Source organism: Equus caballus, chromosome 18 (genome assembly GCF_041296265.1).
Source record: "Equus caballus isolate H_3958 breed thoroughbred chromosome 18, TB-T2T, whole genome shotgun sequence".
NCBI lineage: Eukaryota > Metazoa > Chordata > Mammalia > Perissodactyla > Equidae > Equus > Equus caballus.
The window spans coordinates 37,278,963-37,298,971 of NC_091701.1; positions in this window are offsets into that span (position 1 = coordinate 37,278,963).

Consider the following 20,009-nt stretch of genomic DNA (forward strand, 5'->3'; position numbering starts at 1 on the left):
ACTCAAAGCAAAGCACCTTCTTTTCAATTGCTGTTGCCAAGTGCGATTATCTGCAGCTCTTATCAAGGTCCCTCTGAGTTATATTTGGAATACGCTTAAAACTTTCTCTTTTGTCCATACAGATTCCTCTTCCATTCATGTCATATAAGTTCCTTGAATATCACTCTTTCACATGGTAATAAGAAAAGAAATTATTATGCCATGATCTTCTTTAAATCTTTATTAGGCATCACAAAGTCTCCTATATTTAATATGAATTATTAGCTACTTGGCGTTCTAAGTAGAGAAGGTTTCATCTTTACATCTCCGTTCCTGTTGAAAGTAGTTGTTGCATCAACCCAATGGGGCTGATTCATTAATTATATTTCTTAGATGATGTTTGTTGCTTACTGTCCTAATTTCAGTTTTATGAGGGGATTTGAGGTTTCTAATAATATGTTGAAGTTGAAGAAATAAAAAAACCTTAGGGTTCCAGATGTTGCATGTGGTTTCTTGGGTATCTGGAAACTGAGGGTGACACTCAGTATTGATGTCAGATATAGTCAGATCCTTGGAGAAGAGGAGGATGTGAGAAATATATGACATTTCCAGGATTTTCCTATGGAGAACAGCTATGATGTTTTAAACTTTCTTTTCAAAACCAACAAAATTAGTTAAACTATACTATGTTACTTCAGATATGCAACCAGTATTATTATCTTAACAAGAATAAAGAAGACCAGGCATCTGACTTACAATAAATTATTTCACATTAGAAATAAAATGTTCTGAACTCTAATGTATTTGTGAAAACTTGAGGAAAAGAAAATGTTTTGTTACCTAGGGTGCTGTGGAAGACTCTGCAGTGCCCCAACCCAGCTTATCTCTTCCGCTTCATCTCCAACATTACTGAAATGAGCTCTTTTCCCATCACAGTAAACAGTGTACTACATGTGGGTGCTTGGTCCTGTTCATGCCTCCATAGATTGACAGATGCAGTTACATGCTCTGGAATGTTCTTTCCAGTCCCATCTACTTCACATACTCTCAGTCCTAACCTCGTTTCTCTGAAGATCCATTTATACAAGGCAGAGTAAGTGTGCTCCCTCCCTCCATTTTTTTGTTCTTATAACTTCCTAGGCAATGGTCTACTCCAGAATTTCTTACATTGTGTAGTTACTGTTTGTTGGGTTGTCCCTCTTAGCAGGCTAAAAGAATCCTTGCTGCAAAGCTGGATCTTATTTGCCTATTAATCTCCAATACCTCGCATATTCCTGACACACCCTAGATAATCAGCAATTACATGTTGAATAAATAGAATTATACTGCTGAGGCTGTACAGGCTCTGGGCATAGAAAATAAAATTTTTTAAAAAATTGAGACTGTCTCCAGGGCTAGCAGTTCAAAATTTATATTATTATACCAACCTTGGTTCAATCTGATGTTCAATCTCTGGTGTCAGTATGATTCAAAATGTTACTAAGCTACAAGCTATTAATTAAATACTACATAGGAACGGGTGCTATGACCTGATCTGTGATTAAGAAACTTAACAACATTGTGAGGGAAAGAAAGAAGTGGAGATTAAACCCTCTACAATGGTGTTACACTATCACAAATCCACATATCAAAGGATTTGTGACACTTGGTGCTCTTCCTTTTTCTAATAAACACATGACGACAGAAGCTTAGTGATACCTTGAGAATATTTGTTCCTTTAGGAACTAGATGAAATGCCCTGAGTTTTTGAGTTATTTTAATGGGCCTTTAAATGTGAATCATAGTATAATATCTGAAAATCTATATTTCAAGAAAGAAATTCCAAATACAAGGTTTAAATAAGATTAGAGTATTTTACAGGTACTAGAGAATAAGTAGTATCAAATGGAATGAATATCTTTAAACTTAGTATCTTTTACCCCAGAATGGAGGACATCCTTATATAGCTAAAATTTCATTTGAATGCGTTTTGACATAACTTGATCAACTGTAATAAAATCTTAAAAAGCATGATTTCCAGAATTAAACATAAGAAAGCTTTCATGATTCAGTGTTCATTCATTTATAAAACATTTACAGAAAAATAAAGACATCTTTGTGTGTGGCTGAGACGTTAACACCCAACTCAGAATACATTTGGGAAAGCATAAGCCAAAAAAAAATTATTAAGGACATAATTTAAAATACTTGAAAATAGATAAATATATACATTTTTAAAACAATGATCTATAAAAAGGAGACTTTGAAAACTTTAAAATATTCCATTTTCTGCAAAATCAATGTATTTGTATTTGTTTTTCAATAAGTACACATTTATTTTGCATATACAGTGATAGAAAAATTAGAATAGAATAAGTAGACCAATATGTTTTTCTGTTATTGGAAAACACTTGGAGTTTTTATATAAGACATAATTAAAACCAATCACTGAATAACTAAATGAGATTAACCCCAAATCATTATCTCCTATTTCAAATGGAAAGAACTGCCTTAAAAATGAAAGAGGCACTGATAATAAAATGATTGCCTTGCGTCATGTTTAGAAGAGCCAGCTGAATGAGATGATGTGGAGTCCTGTGTGTTGAACAAGTTAGCCCCAATATGAAATCTGAAAGAAAGAAAAATCCAATGGTAGTAAAAACATTCAGAGTATAGGCATGATACGTTATCAGGAATATCTTAGACCTAAGATCAAAGACAAAATACCAAAAACACACGAAGCACAAGGGAAATTTGCGTGACCAAAATAGGCATGTTGCTGTATTTCATGGCTAAGCCTGGAGACATGAAGAAAAGAGAGAAGATGAAATCAGTAGCAGAAATCCTGAGGACTGGAACAGTTACATACCACTGGGACTCTCCTTTTCAACTCTGCGCACAAAATAAGAAGAAATCTTGTCTGCAATAGATTCCACAGAGAGACTAGGAATGCTGAAAAAGTTTGGGCTTTTACTCTCTTAAGGTGTTGCTATAGCAGAAAGAAGGAGCAGGAAACACATACATCGAGGTAAACACATCACACACTCCTGGCAATTGGATGAGAACTGCCACCATGTTATACTTTGGTTATCAATTATCTGTGACTCCTCATCACTACAAGAGGGCCTGAGTTTGGAATGTGATTGAAGTGTTGTTACACTTTCCTTAGAGGTGGCTTTCGTTTGAGCGTTTCAGTAAAACCAAAGCATTCAGAAACAAAAAGAAGAATTAAAAAAGGCAATTAGCAAGGACGAGTTAAAACAGAGGAAAGTAACAGAGTTTTCTTACTTTTCTAGTTCATAGCTTTTTTTGTATAAAATAAAAAGAGCAATGAAACAGAATTACATTTAAAGGCTAATCAATGATTTCTTACAAAGATTTGATATGCTGTTTGGCTCTGCTGGATTGACAGTCTGAGAAGTGTTGACCTTCCAGCCCTCCTGACTCTCCCCTGAATCTCGGGCACCTTTGCTGATGTAATCATTGCATGTGCTGGATTAACCTCCATACTGCCAGGCCCTGTCACTCGCCTCCTCAAAAACTCTCTTCATCTCCTAAAAATACACTTTCACTTTTATTCTACGACTATTTCCTAAATCCCACTTGATTACAAACTTCTTGAGAGTAGGAGATATAACTTGACTTTGTATCCACAGGGTCTAACTAATGTAATTACATTTTAATTAATTTAATAAAATTACATCTTAAATATATCATAATATATATCCTCATTGAGCATATGATATATTGATATAGACGTAAAGATATTTAGATATACCTAAGGTATTTTCCAGGTACACCTTGCATTTTCAAGCTTGATTTGCTTCCTTTAGTTTTTTGTTCTGATCTGGGATTGCTTTACCACCTCTATCATTACATCTGCCTTTGGTCACTGTCTCCAATATGAAAATTCCATTCATTTTTAAGGGCAAGCTTAATAATACATAGTACTTTTTGAGTATGTGCTGTATACCAGTCATTTGACATAATTGCATATGATTTTCCATGTAAACATGCTATCAAAAATGGAATTTTGCAGGGCTGGCCCCATGGCCTAGTGGTTAAGTTTGGCACACTCCACTTTGGTGGCCTGGGTTTGGTTCCCGGGTACAGATCTACATTACTCAGTGGCAGCCATGCTGTGGCAGCGAGCCACATACAAAAATAGAGAAAGATTGGCACAGATGTTAGCTCAGGGCGAATCTTCCTCAGAATAAAAAAGAAAAGAGTTTTGTTACTACAATCCCAGTAATGTATTTTCTATAGCAATAGATCTCAGTTGGTCTGTAATTACAGGCCCTTTTGAGAATCTCTAGGGGAAAAAAAATAGTTATACATATTTTCCATGCAACTTCTTTAAAACTTTTTCTTAAACTGAATTAGATTCCCCTATTCAAACAAATTTTAATGATGGAAGTTTTGCCCCTAAAATCAAGAGTAAAATCTTTTTCCCCTTAGAGAAACAATTAAAGTGTTATCATTTGAAGTAAGCACATTATGAATACTTTTCACAGAATAGCTACAATACCAGGAATTAGGTGTAATATGAAATATGCACAATTTTCTCTTGTTAACCACTTAAAATTCTCTAAAATAAAAACAAAGAGCTATTTCCTTCTTGTGGTTTTTACTTCACTCTATTTCATTTATTTGTAGGTAACTAACTTCAATGTTATTTTAACACTATGTTGTATGTGAATTTGTGAAAAAATATCAGATTCCCAATTTCTATATCTCAGTATTTTGCAATATTTCAGAAGCAGCATTTCAATTCTTAGAGATTTGGTCCATTATTTCTCTGAAACTATTCTAGCCAAGGTTACCTACAACTTTGTTTTTATTAAAGACAAAGGACACATTATATTTTTTCTCATACTTGAACTATTTAAAGCATATTGCCTGGTGCCTATTTCTGATCTCCAGAGTGCACAGTTTTTGGCTTACAAGGAAAGCTACCCTAGATTTTCTCCTATGTTTCTTTCACTTGCTCGCTAATCTCTTAAGTATCCTTGTTCATTGGTGTTCCATGAAGTGGTATTCCATGGTACTGCTTCTCTGTTGACATACTCACCATGGTTGGCTTCATCCAGACGAGGTTTTCTAATTTTTTAAATGTTTACAACTCCATCTTGCATTTATTTCAGAATGAAAACTGGCCATCAATGTCAAAATCTACATTTATGGAATACAATTCTTTTCAATAGTTGATAACACTTTTTAAATCTGTATATGATAAAAATGGTAATTTAAATGTGGAAAATAGATTGTTCAATGCATAGGACAATTAGCAGTCTATTAAAATAAATAGAAATTTCTATCTCAAGGCATACATAAAAATAAATCCCACTTGGGTTGAACATTAAAATATTATAAGTAATGAGTAAGTCATATAAAAATAGATAAAACTAGCGTCAGCTTTCTTTTATGGATAGTGAAAGAAGCAAGTTTAGTTTTTAAAACCTTATCAACAATGCTATTTACTTTTAGATTAACTGATTTAAATTGGTAATTTTTAGGCTGTGATATCAACAGCAATCAAACTTTTAAAACTGTTGACCTCCTATAAATGAGGATTATTTAATAAACAATCATGTGCCATGCATATCTTCCCATTAAACACATTAGTGGAAAGAAAATACTCTTTAATATTCTATAGCAACAGAATGTTTTCAAACAGTTTAGACCTTGAAAACAAAAACTGGTTTTCCAGAACAAAATTTTAATAAGAAGATCAATAATGAAGACAGATAAAAGTAGAATTGCTTTGGTTTGAGTTGTTGAAGGGGTAGAGAGCCCCAAATACTCAGTAATGAGCAGAACACGTCCAAGGAAGCTCTGAGCCCTGTGCAATGCCTTTCTGTTTGGAAAATGATCATTGAATACCCCAAATTAATCATTTTCTAACATTATTCTAACAGACCTTTAGTTGCTTTTACAAATCACATGATTAGCTTTAATGCCTGACCTCTTCTCTGTATTTATATTTTCATTTATTAATATTAGATGAATTTTACCCTTCACTGAGCAGATTATACCACTTTAATTAAGGGGACACTGATAATGTTGTTATTATATAATATGTACATATAATTATATTTTATGACGCAAAAAAAAACCCAGTAGTAAAGTACACTAAATACAGCATAACGACTCATTTTAATATTATAATTAGAAAAAAAGTAGCTGCCCACAAAAGTAAACTTTCCATTTATAGATATTATTGTGTATGAAGCCAAATGATGAATGTTCTTGGGTTCACCAAAAGCCAAATAATCTTTTCCGTGCTTTTTATGTAACTGGCATCAATATTTAAAAAAAGAAACTTCCTTACCTTTTAAGTCTAAATTCTAACTGCCTTTTTGTCTTACTATACACTCCTTGAAATTCTCTCTTCTTCTAAATGTTCTTTTCTTTCAAAATTACATCATATTTATAGACTTCTAATGTCAGAGAAAATTAAGTGAAGCTGGATAATGCATTCCATTTGTTGTAGAATATGTTGTTCACAGATGAATGCAAACATTTGTTTATATCTTTATGTTGAGCGTTTACCCACAGATCTCAATAGTGTTAAATATTAGCCCCTTGGAGATGGATTCTCTCAATATTGCCATTATTTCAAGAGTCTCAGGAGGAGTATTTTGAAATAAAAACGTTTGCAAAATATTTACTTTTTAGTTTTATAAAAATTTCTAAGTTGTTTTGAACCCCTCTTCCTGAATGCTGTGAGAAATTTCTAGGGATATAATTTATGGTTATTAATTATAAATATATTACAAATGTCAAGCATAACAAAAATAACAAACAGCATAGCACAACAAATACTGCTGTTGGTTTATATCCTTCCAGATTGTTTTCAAAGTTGCATATGTACATTTCTTATTCTTACAAAGAAATATTATATTCTTGAGTATTTTATTATAACTTGTTTCTTCCACTAAATGTGTACCATAAATAGTTTTTCACATCATCAAGTATTTTTAATGTCCAAACATTTTAGAGTTCAGATACAACATTTATCTCACCATCCTTTATTGAGTATATGTTTTTCAATTACAATTAACACCTTCTACAATATTATGCATAATTCCTTAATTATTTCCTTAGGATAAGTTCCTACACATGGAATTGCAGAATTGAATGGAATGCCTATTTCAAAGCTCTTGGTTCTTGTGCCAGGTTGAAACCTTATGACTGTTTTCATAGCCATTAATTATGGACAAGAATATCCCAGCACTATACTACTCCCCAAAACAAGTATTGTCAGATTTTTAAATGGCATTTAATTAATCTATTTGCTTTACAATACACAATAAATTACTGAATCAAGACTTTTTTTATGTCTTCATTGGTATTTGTATTCTTTTCTGAATGAACCACTTTTTGTTATGTTAATTAATTTAACGTAGAATTGCTTAATATATCAGTAATAAACCTTAACTTTTACTGTGCATTCTTATTTTTATAAAATCTGGACTCCATTTTCATGACAGTTCATTCAATTGGGAAACTATTCAGTTGAAGAATTTAAACAATCGGGTAACTATCTGTTAGTTGAGAGTGTGAAATAATTAAATTCTGTAGCTATTTCAGACCTAAGATGATATTGACAAATTCAATTTTTCATATGTCTGTCCATTTGTTCACCAGCTTCTTGAGGCAATATTGAAAACTTATGTCTTTCTATAAAATTATTTCTGTAAGAATTAATTTTTTTAATATAGATACACATTTTTATATTTTAAAGATTTGCTTTTATACTATTTCCTTATCTTTCTTTTCTAATTTTTGGGGGTAAATTGTTACTTTTCTTACTGATTTCTTCATTTTTTATATATCCATTAAAATTAGATACAGAAATAATTATTCTGCTTTTCATTTTTAAAAATTCTTTAATTTTCCCTTATATTCTATTAGGTTTGTTTTTTATGTGAATAACTTGAATGAGTTAATTCGTTAATATTAAAATTAGAGCATAATTTTAAAATTCTTTTCTTATTAAAGTTTTATTTTTTATTGTATTTTTTCCAGCTTTGTTGAGGTAATGACAAATAAAAATTGTATATATTTAGATAGTACAATGTGATTTTTCTTTTTGTTGAGGAAGATTGGCCATGAGCTAATATCTGTGCCCATCTTCCTCTATGTGGGACACCTCTATATGTGGGATGCCTGCCATGGTGTGGCTTGATGGGCCATGCACAGGTCCGTGCTCAGGATCTGACCTGGCAAACCCTGGGCCACTGAAGCGGAGTACATGAACATAATGGCTCGCTGCCGGGCGGCCTCCAGTACAATGTGATTCTTTTAAAAAGAGTAAAACACAATGATTTAATAGATCATTGTGAAATGATTACCACAATCAAGTTAATCAATACATCAAGCACCTCGCATAGCTTTCTTTGTTTTTTTGTGATTAGAACACAAGATCTGCTCTTAGCAAATTCCAAGTGTACACATACAGTATTATTAACTATAATCATGTTCTACTTTAGATCTCCAGAACTTAATTACTTATAACTGAAATTTTGTTACCTTTGACCCTCTTTCCTCAGCCACCATCCCCTGGAACCCGTCTTTCTGCTCTTTTGTTGTATGAGTTTGATTTGTTTAGATTTCATGTGTGAGTGAGATCACACAGTTTCATCCTTCTGAGAGACACATATAATTTTAGATACATAAGCTTAGAAATCATGAGGATCAACACTACAACTTTGCAGATGAGCAGATACTCAAATAACTTTGACATCTGCTCAAATTATAAAGCTCATAACTGAGGAAGGCTGTTAATAACCAGCTTGCTCCCTTCCTACTTAGAATCCTTAAAATATTAACATTTGGCTAAACATCTAAAATATTACTGGCACTACTTTTTAAAATATTATCTTTAGATTTAAAAAAGTGGCTATCATCTTCAAATATTTTGTGGAACTTATAATATCTAGTCATCAAAAATCCAGTTTAACAATATAACTTTAAATATAATAGTGTAAATTTCCATTTGAATCACCAGTTTAGATTATGGAGACATAATAGCAACTTGTTTCCATTCCATTAATTTCATTTCCTATCTTACAAATGGATTTCCTTCCCATTTTTAGGACTGAGAGTAGAAACTCACAATCTTCCTCACTACTTGTGACCAAATTATAACAGTTTCTGGCTCATCGCCGAAACCCAGATCTGCCATAGATATAAAATGTATGTTTAAATGGTTGTATGGTGTCTCTTTTATCATATAGTATTCTCATGATGTGATCATAATGACACCTGAGGTATAATTATTTAATAATCATGACAAAATTACAAGAAGCTGAGTCTATTTTATTTCCTGATATTAATCAGGTATTTTGATCAACAAAGTTTTCTAGCACATTGCTAAGAATCTAATGAATATGTAAACAGTTATTAGTGGTACACTATGTCAATCTTATTAAATTGGCTTGAAATAGCCTTAGACAGTTTAAAAATGTCCCAAGAAATTTTTCCAAATATAATACATTCATTTGGTATTTTTAAGACGATTACAATTGGTTGCATCATGGAATCATTAGGATCAAGTAATTTGTTTTTAAATTCCATGAAAAAAATTTTATAATGGAAATATCTCTATCACCTTGAAGGAAATTCCTTAATGCAATGTTACTAGAGGAACAATGATGATTATTTATTTATTAAGTGATGTAGAACATTTTAAATACTTATAAAAGAGCAAGACCCATAGTCTCCTAACACATGATTAAATGCTATTTGTAGATGGAGTTTAGTGACATGTTCTAAATAAGAAAATAGAAGTTATTGTATTGCCAAATAAGTTATTTGAGTTCTGTGAATCAAATTAATGCTCCAAGTGAGTATCCATGAACACAACTAAGTATACACTAGTCCCCTCTTATCCATAGGATATACATTCCAAGAACACCAGTGGAAGTCTGAAACTGCAAATAGTACCCAACCCTATATATACCATGTTTTTTCCTGTACATACATATTTGAGGTGCAATAGCAAAACTAATATGAACTTCCTTTTCCTTCTTCACAATTTCATGGGTAGAAGATTCGTTCTTACTATAAATCTTAGCAACCTCAGCATGTAATTTTTTCTTTTCTTTTTTAAGTTGAGAACTTTCACCTTTCTCACATGAAAGCAGAACTTTATGGTTTCTCTTTGGCATATCCGAATTCCCAGCATCACTACTCTTGCACTTTGGGGCCGTTATTAAGTAAAATAAGAGTTACTTGAACATAAGCACAGCAACACCACAACAGTCGATCTGATAACCAAGGTGGCTGCTAAGTGACTAATGGGCAGGTAGCATATACTGTGTGGACATGCTGGACGAAGAGATGATTCACATCCTGGGTGGGTCAGCTTGAGCTTTCATCACGCTACTCGGAACAGCACTCAATTGAAAACTTATGAATTGTTTATTTCAGGAACTTTCCATTTAATATTTTCAGATCATAGTTGACTGTTGGTAACTGAAAACTGGGGAAGTAAAACTGCTGATAAGGGGGAACTACCGAAATCTCTTCCTACAAATAGCTTTTATGCAACTACAAAAATCAGTTAATGTAAAACTAAACACAATTAAAAAGAATAAAATTCAAATTAACACACTAATGCATATGACAAGTGTTGTTTTGTTAAAGCTAGATTTCTTTTTTTTTTAAAGATTGGCACCTGAGCTAATGACTGTTGCCAATCTTCTTCTTCTTTTTTTTCCTTTTGCCCCCAAATCCCCCCAGCACATAGTTGTATATTTTAGGTGTGGGTCCCTCTAGTTGTGGCATGTGGGATGCTGCCTTAACATGGCCTGACGAGCAGTGCCATGTCTGTGCCCAGGATCAGAACCCGCAAAACCCTGGGCTGCTGAAGCTGAGCGTGCGAACTTTACCACTCGGCCACGGGGCTGGCCCTTGGATTTCCATTTCCAGCACTTTTGACGCTCACTGCTCTGATGGAAGTGCTTTGGGGTCTGCCCTCACACCAATATGTGCTGTGTAAAAATTCAATTTTCCTATTACTTTTCATTTATTTGAACAGCTCAGAGGTCATGGACCCGAGTCAGAGAAACAAGATAGGAAAAGTCACAGTTTCAACATGTATAAAGAAGGGAATTTTGCCGCTATAAGGAGAGTAGAAAGAAGAGCAGTAACAGTACACTGAGATTTAGTTTTACTTTGATTTTCAACAATTGACTAGATTTGCCTATGCTGAAATTTCTCTTTAATGAGTTATTTAATAAATGCTTATCATTCATATTAGGTACAAATATAAGATATTAAAGCAATGAGCAAGCTGATAAATTATAACTGTATTTACTAAATAATTGCTAAGGTTAATTTAACAATAAACTTTTTTGTTATAAAAGCTTTAAATCAGTGCAGTAAAATAACAATATTTAGTTTGAAAATTGACATAATTGCTGGCATAAATTAATAAATAGGTAAATCGAAAAGGATATTTATCAGGGTATATGGACATAAGTGAATGAATTTAGAAACTTATTTCAACATTTTTTACTGTGTGAAAATTCTAGCCATGCTTTAATTATATAAGCTGTGATTTGTAAAGAAAAATTAGGAAATTATGTGAAAACCAAAAAGCAGAGCAGAAATCAACTACAATTCAATCTTTTGTTGATACAGAGAAGCTTCCCTAGTTAAAAATGATTAGATTCTTAAAGACTACTGATAACACGATTTCTTCATAAAAACAAAGTGAAATCGTATGGCAACAGCTGACATAGTCTGGGTATCCAGATCGACTAGATTTTGCCTTTGGGTTTTTTGTTTAATTGAAAGTTGGTAAATAGAGAACCTTGAGTATATAAAGAAAGATATAGAAATTCATTCTTTGCACCACCAATATCACTATTTTAAGATAGTGTAAGATAGTTATAGTCACTAAAAGGTGGATACATATTTTACAACTACAAATATATGTTTATGTGTATATTTAAATATATACCATATATCTTTCCAAATTTTACCATACAAATATTTAAAAATCTTTCTAAAAGGAGCTTAATGATCAAGTAATACAAATTAGCTTTGCTACTCTTCTACTATGATAATTAATTTGTACCCTACTCTATTATCTGTAGCTCCTATTTGTCCTGGGAAAGCATTCCCATATTACTTCTAAAGCAACTTTCTTTCCACTGACATGAAGGTGATCCATGAAAATCAATGTCAGTTAAACTTACGCAAATTAATTATTTTAAAGAAAATTAAATGAGACATTCAGAAATTCCATAGTCTATAGTTCAATCAGCTATGCTACTCCAGAGCCTCTGAGAAAGAATTCCTCTGACCAGGTCCTCTATTTTTCAGGCCACATTCCTTTTGTATCTGAAAAGACCCTGCCTCAGACAGTCTATTTCTTCTTTTCATTGACTCCTTGTGTTTAGGAGACGTTAGGATGCTACTCTGTTTAGTGCTTTTTCATCTCCTGCCTTAGAGAATATTCGATGAGCCCTAATTGTAGGCTATATGGTTATCTGTCAGCATGTTATCTAATTAAGAACTGGACATTATTAAATATCCACATGATCTAATTTGACCAAAAGAGAAAAAGCACGTTTTATTTAACATGCTTTAAAAGTGCATCCAGATCAATCTTAGCACAACATTTATTTTTGTATTTTGAGGTGTGGACCATAGGCCAAGTTTTCAGAGTAATAATATCTACCTACCAGAATTATTGCAAAGTTTAAAGACATCTATGAAAACTTATTTTTCAATATTTATGTGCATACAAAAATAAAAATTCTTAAAAAATATAAATAAGATTTTTGAAATTATACATCTGGGTCTTAACTTAAAGAAATTTGATATATGACAATTCAAACATATAAAACATATATAAGCAACCAGAATTTTATAGGCATAGTATTTTTCATTTCTTAAGGACAGTTCATATTGTGAGAAAGATGAGAAGTATTTTTTTGCTGTTTTTTAAATTTTCATTTTACAGCTGCAGAAGTGACAACTCAAAGGATTAAGTTACTCATCAAAGACAACAAACTTATTAAGTACAGGGGCTAGGACTATGACCTAGGTCATAATAGTATAACAAAAGTTCTATTTACTTCACCAGGAAAATTTACATAAATGCTCATGTATGGGGTAACATTTAAATAAACCAAAAATAAGGTTGGAGTCTACTTAAAAGTATTGTTACTCTACTTTCTTCTTTTAAATCCCACCCTACCTAAAAAAGGGATAAAGAAATTTCCATATTCAAGGAAATAAGGAACTAAACCATAACTTCAAAGCACAAACAATGAAAGATCTCTGCAATACACTCTAAATCTATACACACAGGAGGAAAGAAAACCAGAGGCAATTTATGGCTCCTCAGTGTCTGAAAGTGACCCAGAACTCAAAATCACTTTTTTGATATTGTCTGTAGAATGATGTATTTAGGGGCATGGGAAAACCATGGGAGGATTGAGAATGTCCCCACAGGCCCCAGTTTCATAATACAGAAGAGAAAAGAAGATAGAGTTGGAAAAGGAAACATGTGATATCACCTACATATTCTGGAATTTAGCCTCCTAATCTAGAGTGTGCTGAAAGCTGAGGGAAGATGAAGGAGAGATGTTAAGTATGGAACAGAAGGAAAGGAAAAGATCCAGCAAAGAGTAGGTGTGCAGAATATAGTAGCAAAGAAAAGAGACAAACTTAAGAATAAAGTTAAAAATGTTAAAACCCTAAGCTGAGCCTTGTTAAAGTAGGGAAGCAAAAAAGGGATAAAATGTCAGAGGTACTTCCCACCGCTACTGAGAATGATGTGGCAGAAGAAAACGTTTCTGCTGCCACCCATGAAGTATGAATTATTCAAGACCTAGAAAATTCAAAATTTAGGCAAGGCACAGGGTTTTCTGAAGAGGGTACTCCAAAGGTGTTTTTCCTTACTCGTGTTCCAGGTACACGGGCTTCAGATGCACCAAGAGCAGCATCATTTAAGTATCTGTTCTGAATGATTATCTGGCTGAAACAAATGCAGAGACACAGTGGGAAAAGAAGAGACATAGTTTGCACTCCATGCAGCCCAGAAAGTTCAGAGCACAGATTTTAAAAGGAAAACACACATATTTAATGTGTGACATGGAGATGAAAGTCTGCTTCAAGTAATGCCTCGTAATGCTAAAATTTGTACAGCAAATTTTGAAACATCCATGCAGAAATCATGGGAAATTCCCTTAGCTGAGTAGGGCTGCTGGATGCATAAGTCGATTTTTTCTTTCGTGCAAATATGGAAATATTAGTGGAATCATTAACCCTAAAGATGTCAGATTTCAAAAAAAGACTGAATCTAAGATTTCTCATTTTCTTTCATACTGTCTTTCTCTGCTTTCTCTTTTAAGATGCCGCAGACTCTCTGCTTGGGTCTTGGAAAACAATAACCTGGGCCTGGATTGTACAAAGATCAGTCCTGGGTTTTGGAAGCAAACTTTTGCTTTAAATAATTGCTTTAGGTACTCAGAAATGTTTTTATTTTCTCAATTTCATGTGTTGAGTGATGTTAATATTGTGTGTGGGACATGAGAAATTTGAGGTTGATTCGCCTTATCCTTAAAGGACTGGAAGAAATTACACTTGCTTTGGTGGAAGCCAGCTGATGTTCTAAAAGAAGGGCAGTTTCTAAAAGAACCCAGACTCTCCCTGAGCATCAGGGTAAAACCTCACTTGTTGAAGATGGGAAAAAATAAGAAATTGGCTAGGAAAATATTTGGTTTATGATATCTTTGAGCTAAACCTTAATGAATTTGGACTTTTCATTTTTTAGTTATAAAATTCAAGGAAAATACAGTATCTTATCAGCCTTGATTAGTCTTTGAGATTTGGATAATCAAATAGAATTTATGTTATTCACGTGTGGATCATGTTACATGGCTAATTTATTGTGTGAAGTGCATTTAAGCTGTCCTTTGATCTCACTGCATAGCTTCTAGAGAACTCTATTGGACATAGCTTGTATATTTTGATTGGGAAATAGAATAGAGAGTCAAGTTTTGACTTAAGGGGCAGCATGGTCTTAGGGGTAACTGTTTGGACCCATTTCAGAGCCTTCTTGTGATAAAAGCTGAACTGCCCACCTTGGAGTCAGGAAACTTAGAGGAGCAATGGATAGTTTGGAGCCTCATGAAGGTGATACAGAACTACCCTTTCTTTTTCCCTAAAGAGATTGACTATTAGCTTAATTGCTAAAACAAGTAAGAGAAGAAAAAGCTGGAAAATATTAGGCACATCTGTCGCTTACATTCATGTGTCCAGGAGGAAACTTCCATTCCACTCTAACGAGAAGAGAATAGTAATGAGAAAGTTATTTCTGTTCTCTCAAACTTCTTTCCTCACTCCAACATCTACTGAGTAGGAATGTCTTCCTAATGGTGAACTTAAAGAAGGAAGCTGAGCATGGTAGTCCCATTGTCTCCTCTCTAATTCTTTGAGTTCTAATATCCCACAGCAGGCACGCACCTGCTGCTACTCCATGTTTTCTACTAAGATAGACACATGCATGTACGTGGATATATATATCCAGCCTTCTGGGTCTTCCTTTGCTCGGTGGGAGCCTAAGTTTACAGTGGAAATGTTATACTACATCTGTCAGATTACCGTTTTTAAATTGTGCAGAACCCACATAAGTAAATTGATGTGATGAATTTTTACCCTCAAACTCTATCGGCAATATATTTCCTCCATTTTCAATGCCCAATACCCTTTCTTCTACTTGCAAAGTTTTAGTTAGGTGCCAAAACCCAGTCACATGGCATCAGTTCTGTGGAGACTTCTGAATGTCTGGCAGAGTTGCTCCTTTTTCACTGACGACACAGCCCTCTCTTGCACATCTTTCCGTTTCCCTTTATTTGACCTAATTGCATTCCTGTCTCCTAAGAGTACATGATAAGCAGCTCAAAGATAGTACTTACCTGTTTGTGCCCTACCAAATAACATTTAACAAATATTTATTCAATAGACTGACCATGCCCCACTTTTGATGACATATGCAGCCTTCTTGGATACACAGGTTTACAGAAAAATTTTAACCAAACCATAAGAATAAAACTTTGGGGCTCAGTTTCATTCTGGTTTGATATCCTTGTTGTGACTCCTTTGCTATAGGGAGGAAGATTCTTAAACTTTGAGCCTCAGTTTCTTTATCGCCAAAAAGGGAATAATAATGCTCATTCAATTAGTTCTTTTTAAAAATGAAAGGGACAATTTATATAAGGTGCTCACAATGTGCCTGGCATATGGTAGACTCTCAATAAATGTTAGCCGTTACAAACCAGAATAAGAAGAGACTATTGCTTTTAAAGAAGGAAATATTTCCACCCTTTAATATCAATTTACTGATTCTTTATTTAAAGATATATCTTTTTCATTTATTCCTAATAAATGGACAGTCTAGTTAAACCATCCCATTTGAAGAATACCTTCTTGTTTTCTGCCATTTACATCTAAGTGATTTCAAGAATTATAGTATGATGCCTGGGGGTTGTCAACTCTACTCAGGAAGAAGAATACCTTCTTATTTGGTTACATGAAATTCACAGAAAACTTTAAAGAAATGTTAATATTATTCTAACACAAACTATACATTTAAAACTGCAGAGCGACTTTCTAAAGAATAAAGGAGAAAGGATAATTTTACAGTCTCTAACATATTTTCATGAATGTGTTTGATGCATAAAAACATATCCAATTCTTTAAGAAAAATAATATAGAAAAAAATGAAATGTATGCTCCAGGCAATTTAAGTAATATCTGAATATTTATTTTGAGATGTGTCACTTTCTTTTTATTAATTTGAACTTGGATACAGATATTCCTGGTTGTAGCATTCTATTTGTGAAGGATTCTCTTTTGTTTCCTGAAAGGTTAAACCAAAATTAAGCAACTGTAATTTCTCTTGTGTAATACTAAGCTGGTTATGTGCCTCTTTATTTTTTTAGGTATTTAAATTGATTAACATACTTCAACTTAAAAATTTGTGGTATATTTGTGAGTGAATATCTATTGTGAATTTTGAATATACACATTCAATTTTTAGCACCATTATCATATAAATTTTTTGAATGATCCACCTCAAAGAACCAGGCTCTTCTCTATATAAATGGCAATCTCAGGTAAATATCTGCACACAGCTCTTCACACTATACAAGCTGTAGGAACTGAAAGTAGAGCCCTCATATGAAAACTATGGAGCAGGGAGGATAATTAAAAGGCAGCCAAGAGCCTCCTACATCATTTTCGATGCGCAGATAATTGATTTAATGACGGACAGTGTTACACGTTAGGCATGTTTCCTCTTTAACTTTTCATTTATTATTTACCAATTCCACAAATATTTTCTGAGTGCTTACCACAGGAAGACACTGTACTAGGAGCTGGAAACACAATATTAAGAAAAAGTGGAGGCCCTCCTGACACTCAGGGCATTTAAAGTCTTCAGCACACTGGTGAATACGACAGACTTAGTCTTTATACTCAAAGATCATAAGTCTTGTGGTTGACAGAGGTGCAGACAAGTTGTTAAAAATCTTGTAATTAGCAAGTGTGAAAACAACATTGAAGAAGAAGCATAGAGACATACAAACACATTACAGTGATGTCTCTTCTAGAATGGGCTTTGAGAAGGTGATATGTGAATTGAGATCTGAAGGATGAATAGCAATTTTTAATTGGAATTGGGATGTAGTCAGCCTTGAAGAATCAAAAATAGCTTGTATAAAGGCACAGGGCAGAAATAAAACATTTACTTGAAACTGTAATCAGAGGGTGTTGAGAAGACAAGAGCTTAATCCTGCAATTCCTTACAGAAGTTAACTTCATTAAGAAAACCCTAAAAACTTTTAAGGAGAGGAATTATGTGATGTATTTTAAGATTTTTTAAAATAAAAGATCACTAGGTCCACACTGTGGAAAATAAATTGGGCTGTTGGGAGTATAGCAGGAGTAATGCAGGAACCCTGAGTAAGGGACCAAATCATAGACAAGTGAGAGATGATAGCATCTTAGAATAAAATGGTGGTAATGGAGAAAAAATCATGAATTCAAAGTTATTTAGGAAAAAAGACAAGCTAGAAGTTGTTGATGGATATGGCACGGCAAGCCTTAAGTCTGAAGTCATTTGTACCTTTTTGATATTCTGAAACAAGAAATTAGCCAATGCTCAACTTTCTCTAACCTTTCAGCTCTCACCTACAGAACAATTTTGCATTGTCTGAAGAACTAGCTGAAACTGTTTCTCAAAATATGGTCTATGTTAGACTTGGACAAGTCATAAATTTGAGTCACTACTGAATTCAGTCTTCTAAACATCAACTCAAATTTCTATTTTCTGGCTAAGAACCTTCTCGTGTTATATAACTTTAGTCTTTCTCCATTTCTGTTCACATAAGTAGACTATGACTTTCTTTATGGGCTAATCTAACAAAAAATGGGTTTTATCACTTCAGGAGAGACTTTCCCCACACGCAAGTAGAGAACAATAGATACCTTGCTGAGTCATTAGTTAATCTCCCTCACAAGCCTGGTGGCTCATTCCCACAGATAAACCTCATAGCAGGGAACAGAGTCAAGAATTGAACCCCAGCAGAAGGGCAGATTACCACGTCATGGATATGGAGAGTTACTAATGAATAATTGTCCTTGCTATGACCTACAAAGCTCTACTTTTCTGGTTCTTACCTACCTCAGTGAAACTTGCCCTTGCTCAGTCTCTTTTTGTGCGGATTCTTGCACATGTCAAATTTGTGCCTGACTTAGGACCCTTGCATGGGCTGTTTCCTCTTCTGAAAGTGCTTCTGCCACATCCTCTATTGCCTCTCTCCCTTGCTTTATTCAAATTGCTGCTCAATACTCCTTCTTCATGTCTCTGATGATGCTATCTTTACTGGCTGCTGGTACTCAACATCCTCTTACTTTGCTTATTTTTTTTATCCATATCATTAATCTGTACCTGATATTATTTTGTATTTCAAAAACTTTGCTTGCTCACTGTGATAGGCTGAATAATGCCATCCTCCCACCCGCCCCTCCAAGATGTCCACATCCTGATCTCCAGAGCTATTACCTTACATCATAAAAGGGACTTTGCAAATACGATTCAGTCAAGGGTTTTGAGATGTAAGGATTATCCCAGATTATCTAGGTAGGCCTAATGTAATCACAAGGGTCCTGATAAAATGGAAGCGGAAGATCAAAGGTGTATAAAATATGACAGTGGAGGCAAGAGGTTGGAGCACTGCGAGTAGGAAGTCGTAAGCTAAGGAATGCAAGCAGGTTCTAGAAGCTGAAAAAGGCAAGGCAATAGGTTCTCCTCTGAAGCCTCCAGAAAGAACACAGTTCTACACTGATTTTAGACTTCTGACCTCCAAAACTATAAGAGAATAAATATGTGTCATTATAAGCCACTAAATTTGTGGCAACTTCTTGTAGAAGCCATAGGACACCAATACAGTTACTTTCTAGCCCCTCCACAAGAATATAAACTTGCGGAAATTAAGGATTTAATCTTGTTTACCACTATATGTTTATGTAGAGAACACTGTGTGCTCAAGGTAGGCAATTAAAAACCAAAATAAATAATTTATACTATACAAATAAATGTATTATTTTATGAATTAAAGCTCATAAATACACAGAGTCTAATGTACACACAGAAATGCACACACATATATGTACATCACGAACACACATACACTCATATATCTGAAAAATACTATGCTACTCTTGGTTAATTAAGTATGTGCCTATACATACATTTCAAAAACAGTTGACTAAAACTTTTTTAGTTCTCATAAAAGTACAAAGGATGCAGGCAAGGTAAAAAATGTTAATTTAGGTATAATAACCATTCCCCAGTGCATTGGACGAACCATGTTAATCAATGAGATGAACTTCTATATCAACATCTGATGTCTCCTGTTGCAATGCAGTTAAAATGAAGGTAACACGGCTATTACACAATTTAGAGTGCATATTCTTTCCCGAGACAAAAAAGAAAGAAAGAAAAGCCCTTTTGCAACTCA